Below are 18,374 nucleotides of genomic sequence, written 5' to 3'. Positions count from 1 at the left end.
GTGGGTGACTTAGTAACAGCAAAAACAGGTAAGGTAGAGACACTCAGTGCTTTCTTTGCTAACAAGTGTTTTGTTTCTGAGTGTAGTAAGAGGGTTTACAGACAAAAATCACTTATAGCAGATGAGTTCAGCAATGAATATTCCCAGTACAAGAACAATATGGATAAACCGGACCATGTGAAGCCACCGTGATGGTTGGCGCTTGTTGCTCCTGCCCTGTGAGATGCTGATGGTAACAGGGAGTTTATTCTGTCTTAAGGAGAGATGGCTTCAGGGAAGCCAAAGAACAGCCCTCCAGAGTCAGAAGATGGGGCCTGGCTCTCCACAGTTATGCATGGTGACATGGTGTAAGACAGCAGGAAGTGCAACATGCTGTCTAGAGTCTCTGTCAAACCCAAGGGATCTTCAGGACCTAAGTGGGTAAAAGTCATTTGGGTTGATCTCACAGCTGACACTGATAGGCTGGTTCATTTCACCTTACAGGTGACAGGACTGCCTGGAGAAGAGGAGGCTCCAGGGAGACCTCATTGCACTCTATGACTTCCTGAAGGGAGGTTGTGATGAGGAGGGGCTTGGCCTCTTCTGTCAGGCAACAAACAGGACCCAAGGAAATGGCCACAAGTTGTATCAGATGAGGTTTAGACTGGACATAAGAAGGATCTTTTTCTCTCAGAGAGTGGTCAGGCACTGGAATGGCTGCCCAGGGAGGTGGTGGAGTCATCATCCCTGGCAGTGTTCAAGAGGCGACTGGATAGGGAGCTAAGAGATATGGTTTAGTGTTTTTTCTGTAGGTATGTTAAAGGGAGAACAGTTGGACTAGATGATCTTGTAGGTCCTTTCCAACCTTGTAATTCTATGATTCTGTAAACCTCTGGTGGAGACCTGTTTATCTCTAGTGACTGTAGAGGGAGCTTAGATTAAAGTCATGGCCTTAAAGATATTCAAATATCTTGCTGTTTACCAAAAAGCCAACAAATATTTGTTTCAGTTCTTGTTTACGTTTAGAATTTAAATGAAAGTAGACATCATCTGATCTAATGTTAGTCCTTCTCTAAGTCCTGAAAAAGGAAAGTAAATATAACAGTCAGTGCAAACACATACGAACATAAACCTATACAGATTTTGTTGCTACCTCAGGAATTGCAGCTTTACAATGGAGTGTTGGTGTTACTTTTTGTAAGATGTCCCAGTGAGGAAAAAAACAAAACAAAACAAAACAGGAATATTAGATTTCATTCAGTAAATCATTAAAATGATAAACAAGATTGACAGGATATTGCCAAGCCTTAAAAAGCAAACGTACTTGAAAGATTTTGTAGTAAATAAATTTTCAACTGTATGTGCAAGCATAGAATTCTGCAACAGCACAAAAAGGGGAATTTGCGTTCACTGAGTAATAAGCTCCCATGAGTTCTTACAAAGCATGTACATGCACGCACTTGCATGTAGCAATGGACCACAGCAAGAACTGAAGTCCATTTCCTGTCAGTAAAGGACTCCACTCCATGCTACAGCAGCTCTGCTAGATACAATTGCCCCTCACTAGCAAAATGCCAAGGAATTTTTTGGCTTCATCATGCACCCTGATTTTGATCTCACAATATGAGCAGTAAGTAATATTAGGCAAGTGTGCACCTCTACCTGCTAAGGGTCAGTTTTCAGCGTCACGGCATTTTCACATGAGTGTCACCACTAGCCCTAAAGACCAGTTGGAGAGCAGAACCTTACTGAGATTGACAGCTTTCACTATCTACAAATTCAAGATGTTTTAGCAATATACTGCTTAAGTATTTGTCCAAAAATAATTTTTGATGCACAAAACAGCCAGCTAAAAAGGTCAATTTTGTATCAGCAAAGAAAGATGAAAAACCTCTTTGTTTTTGCCCTTTCCACATTATTTTGAAGATGTTCATTGTAAAAAATGCCCCTCTCATCTAATCAATTTCTTTTTCTTAAATACCATAGCACTAGACAGCTCTTGGAATGTTTTACTGACTTTTATAAGCATCTATTCCTTCCCCCAGAATACAGTGCTTCAGATTTACTTTGCTTCCTAATATCAGCCTTTACAACTGCTGCTCCAGTAAAGTGCACTTTAGATCTGGCCTCCCCAGCCCCATGCACCTCCATTTGCGCTGCATGTCCACAACATAAGCTCTAGCTAAGTCACTGGGAAAATAAACAAGGGCACGGGCTACTAAATCTTTCTGAATGTAAGAAAGCGCATTTTCTGCTATCATGTTTACCATCTGTAGAGTGAGAATAATTCGTCATTAAGATACAAAGCTCCCTTGTCCATGATCCATCTTCCAAGAATGACAGAACTCTCCATTACCAAAATGGCGTTATTTTTGTCCAGGGTAAAAACACTTTGAAAGAGATATTTTAGGAAATACCCAATCTTTGTAATTACAAATCAAATTCCTGTAATTTTTTAAAGAAAGCAATGCACCAAATAGGCTACAAATAAATCAAATAAATTACCAGTTTTAATTAGGCGTAACAAACAATTAAACAGATGACATTTAAAATTAATTTTTGCTACCGGAGGAAATACGATATAAAATGGTGCTAAGAACAGTGATCTCCTGGTGGATATTCCTTCAGACGCGCTGACATTCAAAAACATCATAACATTTGCAGAGAAAATTCTATTTCCTTTTTTCAGTATTTGAGATTTCACTTTTAGGTCAGGTTTTTTTTCAATTATCAAACTTCCCTAGAAATGCTTCATGTCTTAAAGTTTCTGTTCAGCTCCATAGTATGTAATTGCCGAACAGCTGCACAGTCATACCAACCGCTGATAAAAAGGCATTACAAACTTCTAAGCAAATCATATTTATAATGCATAATATTCAAGGCCAAAGAAAATCAGTAGTACTTCAAGGCAAACTTCTGAAAATAGGGCAAGGGAATCCTGGGAAAGAGGATGGTAAATACTGTCAGCAATGAAAAGATGCAGCTGTCTAAAACATAACTGCCGTGCAGTACACTGAAAAGGAGAATTACCTTACTTTCGAAGGCACTTTGTCTCCCAAATTAGAGTATTATCTACAGCTAACTGCTTTGAGGACTGGAGTAAAAAACCCCAGGACTCTATTCCAGCCAAGTCCTTTCCTGTGTACCTAATGCTGAGCACGGAGTTGTCTCTCTGACTCTACATATTTAAATACCTCAAAGATTAGGCCCTGGGAGATATTGCAGGCAGTTCAGAAGCCGCAAAGGAGATGCTCTATTTCCTACTCTGAACTCTTTTACTTAATTCTCCATTTGTAGCGGTGTAAGCAAAGAGTTTGTTGAAATCAGCAGAGTAAGCTGCTGTAAACCCAGTCAGAAAGGAAATCTGGCAGGTGCACATTTCACTTGCAAGTATTACTTAGTAATTTCCATCACATCCATACACATTGTCTGCAAAGCAGCATATGCTAAAAACAAGACAAAGATGTTTTCCATACTCACTAAAAGGTGACAGATGAGTTTTTACAGCCTGCAAAATACAATAGAGCATTTCACCCAGAAGATCAGTTTCAAGAGAAAACAGGAAGCCCAAAATGAGAACATGAATTCAGTCTTTCTACTGCTGCCTGAGAGAACTAAATGTAGAATGGTACCTTCCTGCTCAGGCTGTAAGTGCGATCCATGTCAGCAGAAATGAAAGCTATGTGTGTGCACTGAGGGTACAACAACTGAGTCTGTATATGCAATCTGGAGTGTGAGAAGGTGGCAGCAGTTTCACTCTAAATGGAAGAAGTGAAAAACTGGAGTGGCCATTTTTGTAGCTAGCACAGATCTGAAGATCTTGAATTTTAGAGAGAGATGGAGAAATCTATTTGTGACATATATTGCACTAATGTAAGACTGCAGTTAGTCTGTTACACACACATAAATATGTGTGTGTGTGTGTGTGTATATATATATATATATATATAAACATTAAAAAAGACTGTTGTTAGAACATTAAGATTATGACAGATAAGTCCTTATGCTTGGGGAAAAGCCTCAGGGAACAGTTCTACAGACAAGACCCTGCAAGGGAAAATGCTTCCAGGGAATATCTCCCAAGACAAACCTCCTGCTAAGCAGATTGCCTCTGGCAAAATGCTTTTGGTAAAATGCTTCTGAGAGATGAGGACTCTCTCGACAAAACTTGCTCTCTCTCTAAGGGTGCCCTAAGCCAGGCTTTCATCACTCCAAGGAGCAGCCCATCAGTGGGCTGAGCCCTGCTCCTCACTGTCTTGAACCAAGGAAAATTAGGACTGGAACCAATGGCTGTCTCGGTCCCAATGATTATAAAATTAGAAATTTCCATAATCACTGTTACTGCAAATATTTTTGCTTTGATTAGGTCACAGTGACAAATGACTGCCAGAAGTAAGGGATTTATGCGTGATAGAGCTGCTGAGAAATAATCATAACGCAGTTAGGCAAATCAGTCCCATCAACCAATCTATCTGTAAGGATTTGCATATGTGATTACAAATGTGCAGTCATACATATGTAATTTGAGGCTGTGCCTGCCTGAGAGATTGCTTCTCCAGGGGAGTACTCAGTTACCTGAGAAATTCTGAAGTTAAACTGGCACTGAAATTTTGTTTCTTCTTTCCCATTCTTAGGACTATCTGGTAGAAATCTTAAATTATTGTCACAACAGACAAGATCGCTTCAGTTTCCCATTTCCTCACTGATCCGTTTATTCTCTCTGTGTCCTCTTAAGGCAACTACATCCCCTGATGGTTTTTTTTCAGTCCCTACAGACACTATGCAAGAGTGAAAAAGCAAGAAGTTGGAAGTGACCATATTTACCGTGGCACAGAATAAGGAGCTCATAGCACATAGATAAATGTGCTGTATAGGTATTCAGAAAACACTGACCTCCTTAAGCAGATCCATCACATTTTGAGCATGCTGCTATAGCAAAAAATGTAGCCATGCTTTATGCACAAAACACCTCTTTAGGGCTAAAAGACAAATAGCAATCTTCAAGCAACAGTATCAATTTCCCCTGTTGTGGACTGCTTACCTTTTCAAGCCAGTATGGCATAAAGAACATTACAGCAACATTAATAGTGTCTTTTTGGCACTGCAGAAAAAAAGTGAACAAAGAGAGAATATTCATTTCCAAAACACTAAGTATTCTGAAGATTTTCCCATCCAAGTGATTCCATTTCAGTTTACTGCTCAATGTATTTGATGCATTCTGCACACAAGTTTGAAAATTCTAGTACATGCTGGTAACCTGGAATATCATAGTTTGAATTATAGGCCATATGCTGGTCTCCTAAATGCTGTCTAAACCCAAATTCAAAGATATGAACTTACTTCACTCTTCTGATAGCAATCCAGCCCTCCAACAAGTGCATGTAATCCTCTAAATAAATTCCTGCTTGGTCTAAAAATTCCTGCAGTGTCTAAAGTATGTACTCCATAGGAACATACCTGCAGTGAAACACATACTTAGCATGTAGGATGCTCTGAAAGTAATGTCTCCAATTTATTTCCACCGAGACTACAATAGATACCAAGAGCACAATAACACTACTTGACAGAGCAGAGGCTCTGATTTTCAACACAGTCACCACCATCAGATGTGCATTTTCACCAGCAATGAAGGAGCCTGCATGCTGCACTTGTAAAAATCTGCACCAGTGAAGGTGACCCACTATCACTGTCACCACTGCTGAAATGCACCACCCACCCTTCACTGTGCTCACGCCCACAGTTTGGTCTCCATAAACATTCAGCATGTGTCAGTCAATGTCAGTAGGTGAATGTCAGTTTTTTCCACATGGAGGAATCCAGTGCCACACCTTTCCTTCATACGCACTTCCATGTCAGACGCCATTTTGACAGACTGCCCCTCTGCTGCCATCATCTGTCAACCAGCAACAACATGTAACAGAATATTGCTGGGAAGGTTCAGCCTCTACTGCTGTACCACCAACATCCACCTCTGACATCTTGGCCCAACACCATAAAATAGGAGGCATTACCTTCAGACGGAAAGCCATGGTTGTTCTCATACTGCACATAACATCAGTATTCATCATTACACTTCTGAGCTGTTATTTTTCTCAGCCCAACTACAAAGCACATTGTTCTTACATGCATCATTTAAATTAGAGAACCAATTCCTATTAGCTTTCTTGTATACATTGTGCTGTTCTCTTCTGTTGTGGGTGCATAGATGCATGGAAGAAATTACAAACACAGAAATCTTTGCAATTAGAAATAAAGATAATGGCACTTGACGATCACTACAAATCTCTAAAGAAAGCGATTTTCAGTACTAATGTAATGAATACAACACATGTTCATTAAAATACTTTGCAACTCAGGGCTGCAAGAGCTGGGTGGGAAAAGACTTCCCTAACTCACTAATAATGTCATGATTTCAAAATATAAAAGAATAATAGAAATAACATAGATGAGAATCAATGATTTAGCATATGGGATGTTTCTAACATTTCTAAGATCTGGAAAACCAAAGTGTCTAACTTGGAAATGAAAAGGGATGTGCTGATATTTCATGTAGAATTGGAGGCTATGTGGAAAGTACAGGAAAACTGCTTTCTGGATCTGGGAAAATAGTTTTAGTAAAACTTCAGAACGCCATTGAATTGTTTGGCGCAATAAGTCATCATTTTTCAGAAAAAAAAAAAAAAAAAAAAAAAAAAAAAAAAGACAAGGTTCACAAAATTCTATAGAAGAAATAGTTGCTTGTAACCAGATTTTTATATAGTAATCATCTTTATATGTTTTATTGTTATTACTGTTATTTATTTTTGTTGTTATTAATCTGCAGTAAGTTAATCAATTGTCAGTCAAAACAAAACTGCCATCAGTTTAAGCCTACGCTTCTCTTATACAAGCTCACTCATTAGACATAGTCAACATTATGACTCATGAACTAATAAGATCACCCCTTTTGATACTTTCAAAATTAACTCAATGGAGAAACCACTTTCCCACATTGTACATTAGACCATAGTAATCACAAGATCAAAAGCGATTTATTAAAAGGGTGTATTCCATATGATTTGTATAATATTGCATAATAGCCTAGTAGGAAATTCTGTATTATAAAATCAGTCACAGAATTGCCCTTTCATTCATTTATTGCATGCAAAGGAAATAAAAACTGTTGTAATCATGGAAAAGGCTGTCTTGCAGACACAGCTCATTCTCGCTAGAAGAGGCCGGAAAAGTTGCAATCAATGAGCCTATAGACCAAAATAATAGTGGGAATAATATCAGCAGGCATCAGTTGTTTTGCATCATTAGGTATCGCAAACAGATTTTAATTCATTTTTCCTATTATTAAAAGCTGTCAGCAGCACCCAGGATCTTCCATATTGTTTTCCTTTTTTCAAGAAAAACTGTAAGGTTTTTATATTAAGTATCCAGAATGTTGTTAATGCACAGCTAACATTCTGAATTTATTTCTTTACACTGATTTATTTTAGTCTGCTCTTTTTTTTTTTTTTTTTTTTTTGTTACAGAATTTAAGCCCACCTCCAGAACGACTAATTTAGGCACTGATGCCTGCAGAACTTCTCTGCAATCAGTCTGGCTAGGTTTAAATGCACCTCATACATTGAGGGAAGTGTTCTGGCCATTCAGAAGCACATGCAGAGAGGAGAGACAGTGTCAGAGAATCTGTCTTTCCAGTAGGGCGCAATCCAGTAGGGCACTTTTGGAAACCCTTCTCCATTTTGCAGAGTGTTACCACTGGAGAAGAACTACACAAAAACTTCACAAAAACAAGGGCACTGGCAGCTATCTTAACTGCAGTCAGATTGGCTCTGTCCCAGCTCCTTTCATCCCGTGAAGCTTGCACTTGTTGCACTGGTAATGAACCATGAGCTGATGGTTTGTTCCATGCCAGCAGGTTGGCCACCCCTTGAAAATGGAGGAGACAACAACAGGTAGCCAGGTTGCAGCCACGTTGAGGAAAACCTGTGTTGTCCCTTTTCTTTTCCTCTGCCACCTTCTCTCTTAATCTGTAAACGCCTCAGAGAGAGATTTCATGCTCAGTCACTGTAATTTTTGTGGTTTCTGGTCACTCTTAATGAACGTTATACGTTGCCATGGAGTGTCTCTGTGGCATTAGTTTATAACACCATTTTGTGCAGCCACTTGAACAAATCATCTGCTACCTGTTTCTCTGCGGTGGTGGCAGCAAGAATCAATACTGATCAAGTGACTGATCAATTGACTGTAAGGATATTCTCAGTGTACATCATGAAATTGTCACAATTTAAAAATAACTAGGCTGATTCATCCAGGTTAGAGGAGTTTTCCAGTGAATTGGGACAAACTGAGATATTTCACAAATTGCTATGCTATAGTCTCTGCAGGACATAATGTGGAGGAGTCAATCAAGTTGCCACTTAGAGCCCTCTCTGTTCTCTGTTGGCCTCTCTGCACAAGGCTCTCACCAGGGCACTGGTACTTAGCACTTGTACCTTTCCTGGGTCACTGTGCGATGGGATAAATATGGAAGCAGAATGATAGCTACAGCCATACATTTTTCCAGCATTTGGAAATCATCCCTATCAGAACCCTTGCAACCAGTGTTCATTCCCCCTTCATCACCTTTCTGCTGCAGCAACAAAGGTGGTTCTAGAATGGAAAATATATGAATTGCATTACATATAATCAAATCTTTGTGCTCTGAGGCTATGCACACAGCCTAGTAGGGATTCCCACAGATTTGAGTCTCAGCACACAAAGACTTTAAAACCTCACATGTCAACTATAAAACTACTTTGGTTATTCTGAAAATCATTTCTTGTCTAAAAGCTTGCGCTTTACCTTTTTTTCTAGCAGTCTGTTAAGCTTCTCTACAATAACCATTTCTCCAACTTATAACACTGGATGTGTTATAGGAGCAGTATCACTGAAGGATCTCACAGAATATGTTAGCTGCAAACAGTACCTCCTAAGTGAAAACTTTTATGGCTTTGAACTCAGGAACAGAAGGTTCACGTGACAGCTCAGCTTGATTTGTAATTAATAAATCCACAGGTCTCGCAGCAAGAGTTCCCACTGCAAAGTATTGTTCTTCCAAATATTAGGACAGAAGCTGACTCCAGCAAGGTTGAGGCTGATGGCCAGCTAATTTGGGTAGCACATGATGCAGAGCATCTGCTCTGAAGCAGATGCTAAACTTTTCTTCTCTTGCAGACACATTCTTTCCTTCTGTCTGTAGAAGTTCTAGTAGATGGAGCAAATGGAAACAGCAAGGACATACTGGAGAAACCAGGATGATGCTATTTATATCTGTTCCACATAGCTCAAATCATAATTCCACCAAAATACTAAGAATCTTTCTTAAATGACATCCATATGTGAGCTCCACTTCAGACAAGTGGCCTTATTTCTGGAAGCCTGGTCACCACAATGGGACAGCTAACCACTCAGAATCTCTGCAAAACAGGCCATGATGAATAACGCTGCTCAGGATGAATCCATTAGTCATTCATGCTCTAAGAGTGCCTTCACTCAAAATGCTTTAAAACACTGAAAAGACTTCAGATCTGCTGACCACAGTTATTCAGTGATATCTCTAGGAGCACTGTGGCAAGAAAGCCAGAGCTTTCTGGCAGCTTGTCTGCTAAATCTTCGTGTTGGCATGAAATTTGTTTACAAGACTGAAATAATATCCTTCAATAGCCTTTCCCTGAATAGCTACTAAATCTTCCTATTGAAATTTTAATTGAAAGCTATGATAACAACTAAAACCTAGTTAGAAAAAATAACTTAATGGGCAATATATAACAAGGATAAAACTTATTCAAATTAATTCATTCAGCTATCACGTATGAAAATAATTTTGATATGCTTTTTAATAAAAATGGAATCTATGCACTTGAAATGTAGAGAGCTGAGATGTTTCTGTGTAGACAGACAGATTGATGGATCACTGTAAATTTAAATGATTAAGGAAATCTAAGGAAAAGACATTTGTAATCCTTGCATGCTGAGAGGATATTTGTTAAAGTTATTTTTTCTCTACTTTTCCCATTAGCTTTTTCATTTGATCTTAATTGACCTGCCAGAACAGGGGCTAACTATCAATTCTGTGCCATAGACAACTGTGCCAAAAAAAAGAAATGAACAGAACAGAAAAGACCAAAGTTGTTTCACATACATCAGTTAACTATCAAAAGTAAAGAATTTTTAGTCACCAGAAACAGCAGCCAGTTTTGAACTTAGAGGTGAAAGTATCCATACTACAAAGCTCACGAATGTCAGTGGGTTATATTAACAACTGACTCTGTCTCAAAATAGATTATTTCTACTTTTGAGGAACAGAAGAAATTATTGCCCCCTGGTGGCCAACATCTTCTTTTTTTCTTTTTTCTTTTTTTTTTTTTTTCCTATCTTTTATTGATATTGATGTAAATGTCCTGCCTTCATATACAGCAGTATATGTAGTCTTCATATACAGGCTCTAATAAAATCCTTATGAAGTCTCTAGATGAAACTTTCTCCTCCTAATAGAGTTTTCTCTAGTTCAAATTCAGTCTGTTGTGTGAACGTGCATTGACAAAACATAGGCATGTACCACTCCTCTTTACTTTTATCAAGAGCAGAGCATGTTTCCAGCACCTGATCACCTCTATCAACAATAGTTCACATTTAAATGTAGTAAGAAACAGAGAGTGCTTTTTATTTCTAGACAGCCACTTCTGTAGGGGTGTGAAGCATGGGCAATGCAGACAACTGAACAACTCACACAGAGAGCAGCCAAGCAGAGAGAGGTCCCGTGTAGTCCACCCCCAGGCAACAGTCAACTCACTGTCAGTGTCTGGGATGCCATGGTCAGAAAAGTGTTTTGTTGTGTTGTAGGAACAGGAACAAATACTGCACTCAGCTAGGATATACACACACACTGCACATGTACTCTATAAGCAGATTCAGAGAGCAGAATCTGTGCTTTCTGCAGAACAGATTATGCCAACATGCACACTCTGCCTTTATGTCAGCAACAAACAAGGCAAACTGTGTACCACAGCTCATGGCTGACCACAGTGTGCCAGATTAGGTTTAAACAACTGATAATAAGCTGCATGATCTTTATCAAATGTGCTAAAGTCCTGGCTGTTCATCATTTTACCTCAGTAGGATGGATTCATTCATTGGGCTCCTTGTTAAAAGTCACAAGTACTCTACTGATTGTGCTGAAAATACAGTTCAAGAGAGAGGGTAAGCATCTCACTCTTCTATTCTCGCAAACCCTGTGAGCAGCACCTACCAGACACCACTGCACCTCTGGACATCAGTGCAGAAAGCACAGCCATAAATGACCATTCTTTAATGTCCCTAACTCCTCAGGCTGTGAACCAACACTGCAGGGACCTGAGAAATGTCCAGGGAAACTGTATCTGAGGTTTAATTTATTGACATAAACTTGCATTCATTTTATCCACAGGAATTCAAAAGAAAATCTGCTAGAGGCTGGTTTAGCCCAGAAATTTTCCTGAAAATTAATACTGTCATTTCATTACTTCTTCCCTTACCTTTATTCCATCAGTATAATTACAGATTCTTATCGCTATTTAAAGCAACGAATAGAAGTGACAGCTGAGCAAAAACAATTTGCAAGAAAAGGGGGGGGGGGGGGGGGAAAGGAAAGAAACAAAAAAGAATCTAAGCCACAGCAGAGTAAACTCAGAAAATGGGTCATCTAGAAATCTGCCTGTGTTAGAAAGGAGGCAAAGACAGACTTAAGGTCATGTTTGGTTTTGGTCTATCAGGTGGCCTTATCCAGTTCTTAAGAAAGATCGAAACAGGATGGAGAAGTCTTCCTGAAAGGAAGGATAAGATCTTTATCCTCCAACCTTAATGCTTATTCACATAAGCAGTTACTGATTTATGCCAGAACACACTTTTTGTGTTGCACAACTGACTTCTGTGTTCACACCTACTGTTCACACTGTACCCACTGTAAACTGTTCTTACACATTTAAATATGGCTGCTTTTGTAACTAAAATATTTTTATACCAAAACCTGGCCATGTTATCAAAGCCCAAGTAACCCAGCATTAACCTTCAAGTAATGCACCAATTATAGAAGTGAAGGATTGGCCTGTGCATTGCTTTTGTTTGTGTGTTATTTAACACACGAAATGCTTTGACTGGATCTTTGTTTCTCTGAATGTAATTATCTTTTTAAAGAACAATGGCAAAGGCTAATAATAAAAACAGAAGGATTGGGTATTTTTTTTTATGAGCATTATGTTGCCTATAACAAATGAATAATCTCTTATTCTGAGTATGGGTTGAAATACTGCAATTGTCAACTTACAGTGCTATTCATTTCATTAGAAAAGGATAGGCTTATTTCCCATTGAAAAGCAGTTTTTCATATCTTACAGCTGCGTGACTGAGATGGTTTTCTTCTGTCTTTCTCAGCCTCTGAGCATGCTTTATTCCGGGTATGCCAAGAAGTACTGTGTACAGGCAATATTCCCATTGATTACAGTGTATAACAATAGTAATCAAGCACTTGAGTATCAGATCCAGTACCTGGGGCTTCTGTGATATTGACAATGAAGTAGATACTACAGGGTGGCTCTGGAACTATCAACATTTTTACTAAAATTGACGCAGATTTTGAAACCATTATTACTTCCCACAATTTTCCCAAAATTCAGAAGCAAATAAGCAACAATTCCAAATATAAGGGATCTACACTTACATTTACTTTCCAAAACTGTGACCAGTGCCACCTTATTACATATCACCTACAGTAGATGTATTCACAGATCATTTGTGGACACATACTTTTTTTTCATGCAGATTTGCCCAAATAAAGTTAATTATGAAGTACTTCCTATATGCTTATAAATGTATTCGGAAAAAGAAAATAAAACTTTTGGCAGCCCGATCCAGGTGTGCTTCTTGAAGCACCCATATGTTTATGTACAGGAGTCTATCTGCCTCACAGAACATTTGCTCTGCGAATCTCCCTGGAAACTGACATTAGGCCATGACACCAGCAAATAGTGCTGCATTCTTCTTTAAAACAGTCTGAGATGCTTGCACTACAGAAGACTCAGCAGAACAGAACTGCACGTATCAGCATGGCCCTGAGGACTTCAGCAAGAAAAATCTCCCAGGGAAATGAGAATTTCATCTGGCGCAGCAAAGGCAAGATGAGGCTTCAGTAAAGGGAAGTGTGTTGGCATAGCTGAGACAATTGGAGGGCAGGGGGTGGCACAGCCAAAAATCCTGAGGGTGAATTGGTACCAGCCGGCTGAGTTTACCTGAGGTAACACCATCTCTGAACACATGGCAACAATGACAGGGTTCAGCAGGTTTACAAGGCCAGATGGTTCACCTCACTATAAATGGATTTTCTTAAATATTGTACAGTACGAACAGATGATTTTACATCAAGAGGTACTTTGTTTTCATGTAAGTATACCCCACAAGGAATCTAAAGAAGTTCCTGTAAAATTGCTTTTTGAGCATCGAATGATCAGACAATTTTCAGCGCAGCCTGGTACCTTCCACTGTAAATGCTTCTCCAACAGCATTCTGAGATTTGAAAGCCACTTCCCAACAGTGAATTTGGATACCCTGCTAACATCATATGCCACTGTGTAGTCTCCGCTGTTATTTATCATAAAAGAGGTTAACTGAGGTTCCTGGTTTACATTATCTACTTGAGGATGGCATTTCTCCTCTCTGAGTTCACTTACAAACACTTTGCAGTGAGCTGCCGTATAGGTGAACCTGTGGTGCCTCAGATAAAGACAGTCCAGCTGCTTGGCCATGGCTTGTCCATGATGGCAACACCATGGGGGAAAAAAAAATACAATATTGGATTTGGAAAAGTTACAAGAGCATACTCTGAAGGAGTGATATAGTGAGATATTAGAATTCAAGGCTCAAATGTCATGTCAATAATTTTTTGAGAAAATATTCCTGCTTAAGAGCCAAAAGCTATGTAAACTGATGGATAAGGGACTTCTAGCAATTGAGAGAACTTCTTCATTCTCTGGAATTTTTTGTGATCAATAGAATGGCTTCTATTCACATCCTTTCTTTTCCTTCAGCTTTTTTCATTATATGCAGAATCTACAGGCACTCTGATTAGGAAACTTAAAAAGCTTAGACATTAGCTGCTTAAGAATTAACTTCTTAAGATTTAACTTCTTAAGAGCATACAAATTTAGATCCTCTCTGCTGCTACATTAACCCAACAATTCAAGCAATTGCATGTTTCAATTAATAAAGAAGAAGAAATTCATACAATTTATAAGGTAATTGTGCATCTGCCAAATACTCATAACTGTACTTTCTAGTTTCTTCCTTTAATTTTAAGTCTAGCGTACTCACTAATACCCAGTAAAAGCTTTAGTAGCAAGGTGAACAGGTGAACAACCTCAGAGTAAAGCTGATCAACTGTAAGAGTCTCCCAGAATTCACATTTCATCCCCAGCTCTGTTCCCCAGATCATTAACCCAAGAGAAGTGCAGAGTCAACAGTCCCTTTCCCCCTACCATGACTCACCATTGTTTCCTCTGATCTACTGCTGACATGTATAGACCGCCTGTAAGAAATGGATCACAGTGTTCCGGGAGATTGAAAATGAGCAAGAGCCCAGTGCAGATTTAAAGGCTTCTAAATGACAAACAAATGAGGCCAAGTTATGCTGTTTTCAGATGAAGAGGCCCTGAAACACTTTTAAAAGAACTGCTTTGTTTTCATTGAAATGCTGATACTTTAGCTCATCTTCATTTCCTTTTGAATGCACTTTCATTACTGGAAACAGATTCATAAGCCTTTCACTTCTGCATCTCCTGCTTCCAAACTTGAATTGTTTATGTTTGAGATGAGAAGGACATGTCTGAGTATGATTGAATTTAAAGACTCAACACTGAGAAAACGTGCCCAAACTGAACAAGAGGAGCAGGACAGAACAACGGGGCCTCATTCTGTCCTCAGCTCTGCCTGCACAATTCCCCTGATTTCACTACGTGTAGTATATTGAACTGTAGGACTGAATAAATTAAAACCAAAAACAGCTATTATCTGCTATAAGCTGATCATGTATCAATAAAGTGTGTAATTACTAGCAACTCCATCCATCTGTCAGGATAGGATTGTCTTTTAAAAGGGCATTTTCTGGCACTTTGTTCCACCAAGGTTTAGATGTGGCATGAGCTATGACACATTCCATCCTCAGGAGACCAGTTTTCTCTGGAAGTATTGCAGCCATAAAAGAAAATAGTCAAGGTCAATGACCATTTTCTTCATTTCATTTAATTACTTCTTGTAAACCCTAAGACCACTCCAAGTCATTTAAAATTATTTACCTGCAAATACACAGTGAGTGAAATCTTATCTTCCTGCTGACAAATCCAGAGGGCCACAATCTCATCACATGAACTTTCTAACAGGTATTACTGGCTGAAGGTCCCTTCCAACCCCTACGATTCTGTGATTCTCACTGGACTCTACACAATGAGTTAAGGTGGCTTGAAATGACTTTCTTAGAAACGTAGGATTCAGGCTGATTAACTGCGGTAAATTTTCTTTTTAAATTCACCAACCTTCTTTTTCTATTATTTCTCCTGTTTCTTAACTGGAATTTCCCTGTGTGCGAGTTTCTTATGTGGCTACACCACCTGCAGCTGCAGCTGCCTTGCTGATGAAGCAGGACCCAAAAAGGAGCTGATAGATTCTACCATATTTGATACTGCTCAGTCCCACTTTCTACACTGAAGTCACTCATCAGATTCATCAGATTTGTTTTCTGTTCCAAAACTGCATTTTCCAACATATTAAATCCAGTTCTTTTTTGTTGTTTTCTTTTTTTTATTGCATCTCCAAAAACACCGATGCATTTCCCTTTCCATTTTCTTCTATTCCTATTAGTCTTAAATATGCCTTTCACTTCTTTTCTGCTTACTATCATCTGATAATGTCATCAGTTTGCTACCTATCCTTTCCCTCAGATCATTTTGCATAAGAAAGAGCAATATAATCTCCCTGGCATCCTGCTAGATAACTCATAATTTATTACTTAGTCATTTATTATTACCTTGCACTTGTAGCCCGGTTACTAAATTCTCATGTCAAAAGGCTATTTGAGTTCACACAAAAAAACTAGGATTTTGTGAGCCATTTTAAAAAGCTTTACTAGCACCCAGATTCTTGCCTCAGTGTGCAGTTGTGCCAAAATCAACAACTGGTTTTTTGAAGACACAGTTAAAAGGCTTCTTAAATTAAACAGTTTAATATCTTTCAGGCATTTAAGGTGGAAATCTCAGATCTGCCGCACAGATGAGCTACAGTGGGATTCATTGAGACATTCAGCAGGAATGAAATGATTCCCCCATTTGGGAGTGTGCATGGATCTTCCACCAGCTTCCTGAAGCAACATCATCTACAAATGGATCCCTCTGACTTAACTATACAGATCATTTCTTTTATTTGGAGGCAAAGGAAGTTTCCTTCTCTGTTTCCCAAGGGCCATGCAGTTATTTGACAAAAGGGGTGCTCCAACTCCATCTCAGCCTGGGCTGGTATTCCACTAGTTATCTATAAGTCCTTTTGCAGCCTTTGGAATAAACATAACAAGGTCAAGGACAGACTGGCTCACAACTGTTTGTATAGAAGAAATGTCAGCATGACCCATGGCACAGCTTTGGCTTTCATCAACAGCTACCATCCCAGAATATGTCGAGACTTAACCCAGGAAACAAAATGAGCCAGGGACTGGTCATCTTGGGCAGAAATGTAATTTAGCTATATGGATGTGAGCATCCTTCTGGCACAAAAGGAAGATAGATGGACAGATATACAGGCAAACAGCCAGACAGACAGATGGACAGATAAAGGCTATAAAAGAGAGAGAAAATGACCCCAAACAATTTTCGGGTCATAATTTTACATGGAACAAGAAAGCCATTTAATTCTATTCAACATAAGGATTTCTGATTAATCCCTGATCTCCAGAGGTCTATGTTATTATTAGTTAAACTGAACAATATGTTGGCAAATCACACCTACCGGATGGACAAGATTCACGGTATTTTCTTACCTGACACTCTGCCAGGGCAAAGTTTCATAGGAACATGCACGTATCTCCCATGACCTAATCAGATCTTGACACAGACTTATCTCTGGTTTTCTTCCCAGTCTTGCAAATGGTCACCATTTCTTGCTGCATTACACTCTCTTAACCATTGTTTAACTTCTGTACATATTTAGCTCTTGGAATCTTTTCTGATTGTGACTTCCCCCAATCACAATACTTTCTGCTGTTCACCTTTGAAATTTTTATGGTATGCTATACTATACTAATATACCATGCAAACAGAATAGTGAGGAAAAAGGGCAAATAACTATACAAATTTTGACATAAACTGCTATTTCCTTTCCACTGTGATATGGTAACATCCTGCCATGAAAACATCAAAAATGCAATGCCCCTTTCTACAGTGTATGTATATAGCTAATTTGCTGTTCTTTGATAGAAATTGCTGTACTCATTCTTTCCTTTTTTTCATTTCCTGGAGCTGGGTAATGTCAGGCCTTTTCTCAAGTTTCTGGTGCGATCCCAGCTGTTAGTAGCCATCTTTGCAAGTGGTCAGGTGCAGTTTCAGAGATTAAACAGTGTCTGGAACATCTGACTGTTTATGTTTTCCAAGTATTCCGAAGTCCGTTTTTTATCAGTAGCTCTTTTTACTAGACCTCAATTGTCTTCTAATTGCCTAAACCTTTTTCTTTCCATTTCTTTTCAAAGGCAGTATTGGAAAATGTCTTCAATTGCCTGGATAATTTTTAAACACATTTTATTTTGTCTGCTTCTTATTTACTTTCTCGCTCCCTTTTTATGTAATCTATGTTTCAAGTTGCCTTACATTTTTTTCTTGATTGCCTTGCGTGATTCTGAGTCATCCCTGAGGGCCAAACTGCACAGCTACCCCCTATGAATCTTCTCTTCTTCTATCTCTCAATGTTTTTTGAAGACCTCACTGGTATGAAAACTAAAAGCAACTATGCTTTGCAGAAGGATTACTCTCCTCCCTCTGCTTTTCATATGTGAAGATCCACCCATTTATCTTTCAATGCGATCTCCAGTTTAAAGGCTCCCCCTTGTCCACCTCAGTGAGCACTGCTCCAGCCGATACTCTCTTTATGCTTCCTCTTATTTACCATGTCTCAGTTGTCTCCATACTCAGTGTAAGCTTTTTGGGCTACTGCCATCACTGACAGGTTGGCAAAGGCAAAGGTAACAACAGTGCTATTGACATATCCTTGATCAGTTGCCTCTTTTTAAGCCCAAAATGGATGCAAGAGGTCTACAGGAATTTAAGTGCCAAATACTGTTCTTTCACATTGTGTTTGCA

General features: G+C 39.0%; 1 protein-coding gene across 2 annotated transcripts in view; it reads right to left on the bottom strand.

The window, feature by feature from the left end:
- GRM8 (glutamate metabotropic receptor 8) overlaps positions 1–18,374 on the bottom strand; it is a 314,741-nt gene that overhangs the window by 271,499 nt on the left and 24,868 nt on the right. The window lies entirely within an intron of this gene.

Source organism: Coturnix japonica, chromosome 1, assembly GCF_001577835.2.
Source record: "Coturnix japonica isolate 7356 chromosome 1, Coturnix japonica 2.1, whole genome shotgun sequence".
NCBI lineage: Eukaryota > Metazoa > Chordata > Aves > Galliformes > Phasianidae > Coturnix > Coturnix japonica.
The sequence above is the reverse complement of the archived record's forward strand: the minus strand, read 5'-3'. Positions and strand labels throughout refer to the sequence as shown.